The following is a 13,551-nucleotide window of genomic DNA, read 5'->3' on the forward strand; positions in this document are numbered from 1 at the left end:
GCCCTTGTCCGAGCTGAATTAGTGCCTAGCTCTTGAAGGCATCCTTCTAAGGTAGCCAAAATGAATTGCACTTCTTGAACTAGTGAAGGGCATCGAGGATAACGTTTTGAGAAAAAACATGTTTTTCACGTAGAGATTCTCACGCTAGGAAAAAGTGAGATTGTCCTTTTTCTATCTCTTGGTCACAAAGCACACATAGTATGAAAAACATGTTTTATGATGTTCCAATCCTTCCATCTAAAGAAAGCGTATGTCTATGCTCAAAACAACACCATACGAAGGTTTCAGTTTCGATGTGTCATACCATCTAACCTTAGTCTCTCTCATCATAGGACTACCTTCGGCTATCTAAGATAGAAGATTTCATTCAAGAAACTCTAATTGAAATCTCAGATTATAAATAATCTTATATATATATATATATATCCACTCGTATGAATATTTCTATCATGCAAGCTAATGAACCTAGATCCATTGTTGTTGCAAGACGACGTCAATTATTGAGTAAGTTCTCGTTTACTAAAAAGTTCACCTCATCCTTATCTTTGTCAACATGATTAACAAAATGAGGGTAAGTGCTTGTGTGAGTGAGCCACTTCTCTGTTTGATATGCTCAATTGTAAGCATTAACATACAACATTTACATATACGTGTATTATAGGTGATTCAAAAATATAGTTTATTAAATTTGAAACACATGTTACAAAAGTTACACGTAATAGAAATATGTTTAGATCCTAAGTAATCCCTGGGACCTAATATGTTTCACAAAAACATCTCTCTTGATAAGTTTTATTAGAGGGTCAGCAACCATGTTATGACTCGAACATATTTCATACAGACTTCTTGTCATGCAACTAAATCTCTAACAAAATAATACTTAATCTCAATGTGCTTTGCTTTACCATGAAAACTTTGATCCTTAGAAAAGGAAATAACAGATTGATTATCACTACTGATTATTACTGGAGAGCTTTTTGTAACAATGATTAGGTGATCCATGAATCTATTCAACCAAACGGCCTCCTGGGCTACGAATGTATAAGACACATACTCAGTTTCCACGGTGGATAATGTCATACATGTCTGTTTCTTACTACTACAGGAAATTGCCCCATTTTTTTTAGTAAAAAGACGTAGCCGGAAGTGGATTTCTTTCATCCAAGTCTCTTGTCTAGTCTGCATCTGTGTATCCTTTAAGTAGAAGATTCTTCCCTTGGTAACACAGAAAATTGTCCACCGTTCCTTTGAGATACCTTAGTATTCTCTTCACAGCAGATTAATAAACTTGACCTGGGTTGGATTGATATCTGTTTACCATCCCAACAGCATGGAAGATATCAGGCCTAGTGCATAACATTGCATATATAAGGCTACCAACCACATTCGTATAAGGAACATTTTCCATTTTCTGCATTTCTTGTTGTGTTTTGGGACACATCTTTGAGCTCAGAAACATAATCTTTGCTCATTGGGCTATCTATGGGTTTTTGCAAGGTTTCATAATAAGAAGAAACAACATCAAGCATATAAAGATTATCATAAATGGATAAAGATCCAGTGCCAATGGTAACTGAATTTTGAAAAAGACTAAATTTTCCATTCTCAAATGAACAACAATAACCCAATTTGTCCAAAACAGGAATAAAAACCAAATTCCGTCTAAAAGACGGTACAATAAAAGTCTCAGTCAAATCTAAATAAGCACCAGTTTTCAAAAGTAATCTAAATATGCCAATTGCCTCTACTTCCACCGCCTTGCCATCTCCCACATAGATGTATCTTTCACCATCATTTGGCTTTCGGCAGCTCAGGCAACCCTGCATGGACACACTAATGTGAGTAGTAGCACCAGAGTCTAACCACCAAGTGTGTCCAAGTACTGAAGATAAATTAACTTCAGAACAAACAAAAGTGAGAAGCGGCGTACCTTTCTTTGCACGCCAAGCGTGATATTTGGTACAATCCTTCCTCATATGTCCTGCAACTTTGCAAAAGAAACATCCATCTTCTGGAGTCTGCACCTTTTGCCTTTTCTGAGGAGCAGGACCTGCAGCTTTCTTCCTTTTATGAACATTCTTAGAGGCAACAACCAAATGAGCACTTTCAGTCTTATCTTGCTGCAATCTCTCCTCTTCTTGCACACAATGAGAGATGAGCTCATTCAATGTCCATTTTTCCTTTTGACAATTATAGCTCACTCTAAACTGACTGAATTGTGCAGGAAGAGAGATCATTACCAGATGCACGAGCAAGTCTTCAGACAGCTCTAACTTAAGTGCCTTTAATTTAGCAGCAAGATGAGACATCTCCATGATGTACTCCCTAATGTTTCCTTTCCCTTTATACTTCATTGAGAGGAGACTTGCCAACAAGGTGCTGGTTTCAGCTTTTTCATTATTTGCAAATCTCTTCTCAATTTCATCAAGGAAACCCTTAGCTGTTACTACCTCATCAGACATAGTGCCCCTAAAGGCTTCAGGAATGGCACGTTTCATGATCATTAGACTCATGCGATTTGATCTTTCCCACTTCTCATGACGATTTTTATCATGAGGAGTACTAGATGCCGTTAAGGCAGCAGGTTGATCAGTCCTCAATGCAAGGTCTAGATCCATCACACCGAGAACTATCATAATGTTCTCTTTCCAAGCTTTGAAGTTTGTGCCATTGAGCACAGGGATTGAATTGATGCTAGCAGAAATGTTGGCAACATATGTGTTAACTGAACAGAGAAATAAAACAAGCTCACATAAGTTTATTATCAGAAAATGGGCAAAACACAAAATCAAATCATGGTTAATCTCATCACAAGACACCTAGCACAACATCAATATTTAGTCTTTGGACAGAAATATTGACTTGTAAGTGGTCATCTTGTTGTAGCAATCAAACATTAACAATAAGTCCTGTCAAATAATAAAGTTATCTTTGGACAAGTTTATTATTCACATGGTAAATCAAAATAATTGTTACATATTTATTGCCACAGATGCATATGTAATTCGGCCAGATATTAGCCTTCCTTTGGGCCGGATAATATCCGCATGAATTAGCATATACACAAACTAAATAGACATCATATAATAAAGTAACCTACACAAGAGAGCCTATTTTGGCAGGATGTTGTTTCAATCAATTTATACATAATATCTATACCATGATTTGAGTAATTTGGAACAAAATATATCATAAACACAATAGCCCAAACTTTAAATACCCAAAATATATATGTTGTTCCAAATTACACAGAGTTAATAATAAAACTCCAAATTAAGTTCAAAATCAAAGATTATAAAAAGAAACGGAATGTAAAATCATGTCAAACCAAAAGGATTAATATCAAAATTCCAAAATTTAAGTTTCTGGATCAAACTTGAATTCCAAATTTTAAGTTTAAAACAAAACAAAATCAAAAGCCCTTCAAGATAATTAATTGAATAATTAAGAAAAGGGTTCTGATTCCATAAAAACCAAGAAAACCAAAACCCAAACAATTTTTCAGTTTTTGATTTGATTAAAATAAAACCAAAAACAGAAATAAAGGACCTTAAAATATGAATTTACGATTCTATGTACATGAGTAAAAGGTTCCCGTACATAAAACATATATAAATCAACAGATCATAAAACCAAAGTGTATTAAAAAACAAAAAATTAAAAATAAATAATCTTTAAATCTCAAAAAAGGGACACCATAAACATAAAACCACAAATAAAAACGCAATTAAGTTTACAGCAACAATTAATAAGAACCTTTCAAAACAAAACAACCTCTTCCCTTTTCCAAAGATTAATACATAAAATAATAAAGCAAAGCCTCCTCGAATTAATAGATATTTGATTCTTTTAATCATGGGCATAAGATTTGGAATTCGGACAAAAATAAGATAAATATAAAACTCAGTATATCAAACCGATCGACCAAAAGTTCTGATTCCATAGATTCAAAAAATTAATTCATGGAACCAAATCAAAAAACCAACAGATTCACAATTGAATCAAAACAACACATCACCAATTAAGAAAAATAATATATACAGTATCTCAATGAATTAAAACATGAGCGGCTCTGATACCAATTGTTGGAATTAGATTCACACAATATAAAGCTTAAACTCACGTTAATTCATCAAGATCAAAAGCGGAAGCGTACCTGATTCTATAGCGCAGCGGATTGAGCGGAATCGGAAGCGACGTAGGTTGATTGGTCTTCTAGGGTTAAAAGCAACTAGCACGTCTACACTCGATGGGGGGAGGCTGTAGATTTTAGAATGCTAATGCCCTAGGGACCATAACCCTATATTTATACTGAAAACCTAATTGTCGCAATTACTAATCTGCCCATCATAGTATTAGTAAATTACAACTGGGTATCTACACATATTTAAGTCCATACCCATTATATATGCCACAGGCCCATAAACTAATTTAGATCACTTAATCGGGCTCATACATATGATAGCCCATAATTACAATTATACATGTAAAGCTCATAACGTTGGATTTTAATCCAACAAGTACAAGTATAGAGAAGATTACCGACCGGTTAGGCGAGGATTGGAAGTTGTTACTTATTGTTAGAATTATTATTAGAACCTTAGTATTTCAATTGTAATGTAATGAAGTTGGTAAATATGTTGAGGTTCTTGAATGACTAATGTAGTAAGGATATTGATTTATTTAGAATATATATCTAAGAGGAATACTTGAAAAGTTTGATATTTATGATATTTGGATAATTTGGAGACTCCTAAGTATTGATTGTGATCTTTCTATTTCACGTCCGATGCCGATTGAGGTCGTCTAGGGTCGGGTGTGACAATTTAATATCATAAAAAATTTCAAGAATCATTATTATAAGATATAGTGGTTACATGCATAAAGTCATTTAATTAGATAGTTCCAATTCCAATTTCAAAATATCATCTATTAAACTTTAATAAGAAAGATTCACCTAAAAATATATCTCATTTGTGATGACTACTTCGGCTTGCTTATACGCCTCTGAGTATAATCCTTGGTTTCAAAACTACATTTGTTGGCCGAAAATGGATTTTTGAATCTGACTCTCCCAAACTGAGCTATGACGGCTTTATTTGGTGATTTTTACCTTTTTTCGTTTTGGATCTGTTTTTAAGTATTTTTATACCAAATTTAATCCAAAAATTCATATTTAAATAAAATCCAACTTAAAATTATTTGAGCTTGAAAAATAATTATTTTGTACTTTGGCATTTTATTGTCAAAAATATAGTTTTTATTTCTAAATATTACTGGAATATTATAATAAATATCTAAACTTCCAAAATATATTTTGAGATCACTTAGATATTTTATTTTACTGTGTATTTTATTATTAAAAACAATGTTTTTATGGTTAAAAATGTTATTCTAATCTTAAAAATCTTAGAATATTGTAATAAATATCTAAAGTTCCAAATATATCTTTGGATTATTTGAGTAATTTATTTTGAATATTCTGATATTTTATTATGGGAATTAGATTGTCTTTCAAGAATAATGAAAAGTTATTTTGGTAACATAGGTCGACAAAGATCCTTCCCCAAGCTTAGGAGCCCTCTACTAGGATGAAGTCGTCCTAGACCTCTTAGAAATTGGCTCATCCGTCCGCTTTTCCTCCCCCCCCCCCCCCCCCCCCCGTATAACATTATAACTTTTGGAGAAGTTACAATATTACCTCCATCAACCTCCCGATCCTCCACCTTATTAGAGGGACCTTCGATTAGAAGGCGGCCTCCTCACAACTCTTGTCTTTCGAGAGGCCAGTCTTAACAGCGTGATAGCTTCCGGGATGTCCTCTTCAACACCCTCCATCCCCATCACATGAACCTCCCCTTCATCCATAGCTCCCTCATTTTCTACCCCCACTCATGAGGAAGAGCCCCTAACTCCATAACAATCATGGTCAGACTCAAAGAATAGCTCGTCGGGTGGATGACGAAACTCCCCTCCCCTTGAAAATCCATCGTCAGAGGCTTGAGGTCAAAGGAAAATGCAAGATTGTCCAAGTATATAGATCAATCTGGCGCTCCATCGACAACCATAACCTACAACAACACAAATAAGTACATGGTTAACATTTGGAAGTCAGAACAAAACTTTCCCCCACCAATCAACCCTCAGGAAAAATCCTACTTTGCTCAGGCATGTATTTCGCCAAAGTCACTTTGATCGCCTCGAGATCGACAAGATCATGCCTTGTTAAGCCCATTCCCTCCAAATACTTATGCAACCTGCCCTTCTTCCAGCCCTCAAGACAGACAACCTTCCACGTGGAATACATAAACCATCCATTCTCAAGTTAGTCATTAATCATCTTTTCATAGTCCAACTTTGACTCGAGTGATATCACACTCAACCACCCCACAAGATCTCGCTCATTCTCCATCAGATCCCCCTAAAGCAACCAAGTGCTAGGAAAAGTTGGCTCAAGTTCTAGTTAACTGTGGAGGGGAATGCCATATCCTTCGTCTTCATCTTAATGTATTGATGCCTCCAATACGAAGGCTTTAAGTATAACCCGTTAATAGGTTTAAAGTATGGTTGCTGAAAGATAAAATATTGTGACGATGTTTATTGCGACAAAATGAAAAACTGATAAACACCAAGCCTATTAGGCGGTAGCCGGCCTCCCTAAACAGCACATACATCTCAAACATAAGCCTCCAGCCTTTCCCAATTAATATTTTATGGGGTAAATTAAACTTTCATAGCACCTCAATGAAGAAAGGTAGAAGGGGTAACCTCATCCCCATATCTAGTTGATCCTCATACACCACCATCTCATTAAGTGTGCAAAAATCATTCGCCACGCTCAGACCTCGATGGTACATCTAGAATTAAAGGCCATCATAGCATTTACACATTCGCAATAGCCCCAATATCTTTCGAAATGATGATGATGTATGCATCCTCCACTTTCTTCAATTTTGGTGATGGCGACCTAGCAAAAGGGTCATACCTACACCCAACAGATAATATGTTACTATCATGTCCCTACGGCCATATATGGTCCCTCAGCTCACGATATACAATACCCACACAAAGACCAGCCTCCCTATATACCTCAAGCAAACTCACCTCATCATAACCTGATTGTCATGAATAACCCCACCACCAGAAATGCAGAATAACAAATGGCAACTTGGGCTCCATTTTCTTCTTCAAATTCTTTCTAGTCACCTTTGAGGTCGACAGGTTCCTAGAGTTCCGTTCCATTATGAAACTATACCTAACTTGCTCTAACTCTTCCTCGCCTTCTAATTGCTCTTTCATCCTTGTGTGAGGACTCACTAACCCAAACAAATCGCCAGCGTACATACTAGTTGGGGTCAAATTGGTACCTCCCAAATAACACTGACCATTTTGGTACATATCCCTTTAATTTGGGATAAGGTATAAATTTATCCTAACATTTTTAGTGTAGATATATATTTAATGTATAGTAAAATTTTATCTTCTAACTTGACCAATATGGAGTAATTTTAGGCCGTCACAGTGGTGAAGTCTACCTCTAATTTCTTAGAGTGCGAAAAATAAACCAACCTGTATGAGATGCCTTTAATTATTTTTTGGTCCCTCACAAGCAAAAACCGGCATCGTTATGGTTTGGAAAAAATGCACAACCTTTCATTTGATGAGGTGAAATCAATCCCGTAGATAAAATGAAGGGGCATAATCACATTTACAAGGGGATGGTTCCCCAAATTTGGGGTGCGACGACAACCTCATGTCCCTGACTCAAAATTCAGGTAAGAGTCTCTCATTTTATGAGTTCTTTTATCGCGCCAAAAATTGCTTCATATGTATTGTTATTTGAGCTCAAAATTACTCCGAATTAAAAATGTTAATGGCAAAATTATGTCATTTCTTACATTAAGAGTATACCGGAAAAAGTTATTCACAAATTTCAACCTTATTTTATTAAATTTGTCAATTTTTTTTTTATTAAAACATCAATTTATGAGTAGAATTGTCAATTTCTAACGCGTCAATATAATTTATAGACAATTTACTTGACACGATTATCATTTTTATGTCATGTATATCATATATTTTTGCACGGAATACACATGATAATTCATTTTGACGCCACCTTATTTTTTTTTAAGAAATGATTAGATAAATAATTCATGAATAATTAATTAACTACATTTTAAATAGGGATGCAAGTGGGGCGGTGATTTCCTGTCCCCATCGGTGACTCGCCCCGACGGGAACGGGGAATCACCGATAAGAATCCCCATGGAACGGGGATGAGGATAATTTTATCCCCCGTGACGGGGATGGTGTGGGGATGGGGAATGGGATCCCCATCCCGTTAATCCCCAACGGATCTCCAATTATTTCCCACTATAATTAAAATTATCAATTAGGACACTAAACTATCAAAATCATCAATTAAATCCCTGAACTAAGCAAAAATCACCAATTGAGTCTCTATTCTATCATAAAATCAGAAACTGCGACTATTTAATATAGATTGTTATAATCTCTGTGTTGATTCAAAATGAGTTTGTGGAAAAGAGCCTGAAACTGTTCAACTGAATGAGTTTCGATGAGGCTTTAATTGATCATTTTTGTTTAGAATATGGACTAAATTGATGATTTTTGTTTAGTTCAATGACTTGATTGATGGTTTTAATAGTTTGAGATCTTAATTGACTTTAAAGCCTTAGTTTAGAGAGCCAAACGAGTATTATGTCTATAATTTATAACATTTAACTTAAATTAAATAGACTTATTTTCAAATGAAAAATTAAATGGGATAAATAAAATATTAGCCATGGACTTAATGTATATTTTTTCTAACCTAAGCTAAACTAAATGCATAATATCTCTGTCATTCTTTCAAAGAAAACCTAGAATTAGAAAAGAGAAGAAAAAAGAAATATATATTAATTTTTTAAAACATAAATGGTGATTTCCTATGGAAATGAGCATGTGTAATATGGAAAAATATTTTTAAATGGGGATGAAAATCTTCGCAGGATGGGGATTCCCGCGGAACGGTGGTGGAGGATAAATCTGTCTTCATCTAACTCACGGGGATGAAAATAGAAAATCTCCAATTAGTCATAAATGGAAATAGGAAATGCATTACTCGTCCCGTCCCATTTCTATCTCTAATTTGAAATAAGTTAAGAAGGATATCACAGACATTTTAAATAAAATAAGAGAGCACTTTAAAACATCATTCACTTTTTGGACAACATATTAAGTCAACAAGAGAATATATTCAAGGAAGTTAGGTAATGTCCCGAAAATGCCATCAGAATCCAATAAAAATCACAAAAAAGCCACTGGGCTAAGGACTGACGAATAGGCACTGAGAGCGGCAAATTACGAAAAGAACCTCAGCTGTCATATAATAAATTATAAAACATACAATTTAAAATATAAATAAAAAATCATATAATTTTAACAGAATTTGCTCATTCACTGTTAGATCTAGACTTATTAGAATCCTAAGATTGTTATTCATTGTTTTTTTATTTTTATTTTTATTTTTTGCAAATATCATTGTTTTTTATAGTTGGTTTGATTTCTCATCCTGAGACTCTTTAGATATTTTTTAGTTTCCCAATTATTATTTTTTTCATATATTATGACTCGATTTCAAGATTTTCAGTTTAATTAACTTTGAAACTCCACTTAAACCTATCTTAATAGATTTTAATTATCTATTGTTAACCATTGGTATGTATAATTATAAAATTCAAAATGTTGGCAGTTTCTCTCTATAATTGAGTACTATTTAATAACATTTGTCTCATAATTTATTAGAAATGTTTATTTTTAACATCTGATTTATTATTTGATAATATTTACACTCTGACAATCAAAATTGATCATGAAATATCAACCAATATAGATGACAAGTTATTGGTTGAAAATTTCACTAATTTTGTATAGGCTATGGGAAATATTACAAAAAGAAAAAAATAGTGTACAAAGATCAACATTTTGAATAGATGATTGGTACATTTTGAATAGATGATTGGTACATATTACCAAATAATAAATTAGAAGGCAAAAAAAAACAACATTTAAAATAAATTATGGAGCATATAATGTTTTCATTCTTAAAAAAAAAAAGAGAAATCATCATATTTAATTTTTAACACCAATCAACTTTCATAAATTAATTTACGCATCTCTTTTAATTAGTGGAATGTTACTCTTTTGTATAGTAGAAAGACTCGACCGAGAGTATGTGCTTCCAGCTAATAAGACGTGTCTATCTATGTATTAGTAGGGAGCATATATATGTAAACAAAAGCTTAACTCACTCCAAAAGGTACCTTAGATGGAGAGGATACTCATATATTTAAGGAGCCATATAGCTTTCCAATTTAGCAACGTGGGATGCTTAACACCCCCTCATGTCCAATTCATTTGGTGCGTCACGTTAATACCAATGGGGGCTCCAACATTGAACCATGACTCTGGTACCATGTAAACAAAAGTCTAACTCACTCCAAAAGATACCTTAAAGGGAGAGAGTTGTCTCACACATATAAGGAAACATACAGCTCTCCAATTAAGTAATGTGAGATGTTTAACACGTCTCCTCATGTCCAATTCATTTGGTGCGTCACGTTAATACCAATGGGGGCTCTAACATTGAACCGTGACTCTTGTACCATGTAAACAAAAGTCTAACTCACTCCAAAAGATACCTTAAAGGGAGAGAGTTGTCTCACACATATAAGGAGACATACGGCTCTCCAATTAAGTAATGTGAGATGTTTAACACGCCTCCTCATATCCAATTCATTTAGTGCGTGACGCTAATATCAACAGGAGTCCCAAACATTAAATACCATGATCCATACTATATAAACAAATGTCTAATTGAGTTTAAAAAGTTGTCTCACATAAAAGTCATATAATTTTCAAATTTAGTAACGCATGTGATATTTAATAATATATACTTCCGCATATACTATAATTTTCATCTCAATTGCCAATGATGTCTCATGCATAGTAATTAATTTGACATAAACCCACCAATTAACCCTCTATTCTTCTCAAATTAGCAAAAATGTCCTTAAAATTTAAGATGCACTAATATCGTAATTTACCATTATTGCTCTTGGAGGTAAATTTGCATTTTTCTATTTAACTTTAAGCACTAAGTTTTCACTAAATGTCCAGCTTATGATATAAATTTTGAATTAAATTGGCTTAACAAAACTATGTTCTATTCTATCTGAGTTGTATTTTTTTAAAAATTCATAGGAAGTATTAATTTAGCTCAAATCGAAGTTTAAGTATCAACTCAATTATTAAATTGACAATTTATTTACAAATTAATCCCAATTCAATCAGTTTTAATACCAAAAAATGTATAAGATTTGGACTAATTTGTCAAAATTTACTAAGTTAAGGACTGAGTTGATGCCTAATCAAATTTTTTTTTTTTTTTTGTGAAATTGATACTGCCAAATTTGAAGACCAAATTTGACCGTTAGATCATTTTTTTAAACATTCAAAGGTCTGACATGGAATAGGGTTTTTGCAAAGCTTAAACATCCCTTTGCTGATTTTGGGAAAATAGGGGGCTAATTGATTTACTTTTATTGTTTAGGGGCTAAATAGGTTTTATGTTTAATTAATTCAGTACATGGACATATCTAACCTTCACTAAAATAGATTAAAAGTTAATTAATTGAGAGAAATAAGATTAGTATATATACAGGTCTGCGAGGGAACAAAAGGATTATCAGATCTCTTTATTCGTTTGAATTGCGTATATTTCTTTTATACCTTTTTGAATTTAGCAAGAATGGAAATGATTGATCTTGTCCGTGTACGTAGATCAATAAATGCATGTGGTTACAACAAAAGAAATTATTCAGATCCGAATGTTCGGAAGAGCCTAAATGATGAACATTGGATTGCTGTTATCTTTCTGCAGATTTGGATGTACTAGAAGTACATGACTTATCATTTGTTTTCTCTTTTTGTTGTACTTTTATGACTTTTTTTTGTGCTTTGTTGTCATTTTCTTCCATCCGTGCATTTTATATTGCTTTTAACCTATATTTATGTGAGGTTTTATTTCTTATTATTATTTTATTGTAGTTGTACTTTTTTCATTTTTTGAAGTCTAATGTGTTAAAATAAAAAATTATAGGAATAAGGTGTAAAAATACTCGTAACATTGAGAGTCATGAACAATTTTACCATTAACGTCTAAAATGGAAAATGTACCTCTAACACCGGCAACCAATAACAATTTTACCCATAAATCTAGCAAATTGGAGCAATTTCAGAATTATTATAAAAGACGTACATATTTTGTTATTTATTCTGCGTCGGTTGCCTATCACTTGGTTCTAAAAAATTTTATTGTTTTTGTGATTTAATAATAGAATTGGATATTACTATTTTTAAATTCGACGAAATAGATATGTTACTAATGAATGATATAATGACGCATATATGAAATGTAGATGACACGATTTACAACCAATCAACCGTAAGATTGTACTATTTTAAACGTTAATAATAAAACTTATTTTTCCAATTATTTCTTGCACCTTCTCTCAAAATTATAACTCAATCCACCAAAATAACAGGGTCCTTAAAATGTTTATTTTTTTTTTGGCAAAAAGCATTCTGAGGCATCTGATCTTTCATTGTTTGGTGCATTAAGCCCTCGATCTTTTATTTAGACACATTAAGCCCCTGATCTTTCATCATTTGGTGCATTAAGCCCTCGATCTTTCATTTAGACACATTGAGCCCTTGATCTTTCATATATGGGTGTATTAGGCCCTTCCGTAAATCAATTAATATATAGATTTATTAAGCGCATGTTTGGTTGGGTTTATATAACTGCAGCGTTTCGCATTTTCTCTGAACACTGCAACATTTTGGAGCTTTTCACGAAAAGCTTTTTTCATGAACCGTTGTTTGTAGTTACTTGTTATTGATAAAATTACCCTTCTTATTTTCATAAAATGTGCTTCAATTTTAACATTATTTTTATTTTTAGAACATAATTATTGAAAAACAAAGTTTTATTGTGTTCAATAATTTTTTTTTATTTAAATTATTTTTATTAATTTGTATAATATATTTTTTATTTTAGAATTTGTTATTTTTAGAACATCATTTGTTGTCACACCAAACATGCCCTTAATAAACCTGTATATTAATTGATTTATGGAAGGACCTAATACACCCATATATGAAAGATCAAGGGCTCAATGTGTCTAAATGAAAGATCGAGGGTTTAATGCACCAAATGGTGAAAGATCAGGGGCTCAATGTGTCTAAATAAAAGATCGATGACTTAATGCACCAAACAATGAAAGATCAGGGGCCTCAGGATGCTTTTTGCCTATTTTTTTTTTTTTGTCAAGAAGACATAAATGCCCTTTTAGCTAAGCATGACGATATTGTAACATCATATATGCATATTGAGTAGGAACTTCTAAATTAAAAGAAAAAAAAAATTTATAATGAAAATTTAGAAAATACATTCTCTTGAATGGTCTTTTGCAGTTGTTTGAT

Source organism: Euphorbia lathyris, chromosome 9 (genome assembly GCF_963576675.1).
Source record: "Euphorbia lathyris chromosome 9, ddEupLath1.1, whole genome shotgun sequence".
NCBI lineage: Eukaryota > Viridiplantae > Streptophyta > Magnoliopsida > Malpighiales > Euphorbiaceae > Euphorbia > Euphorbia lathyris.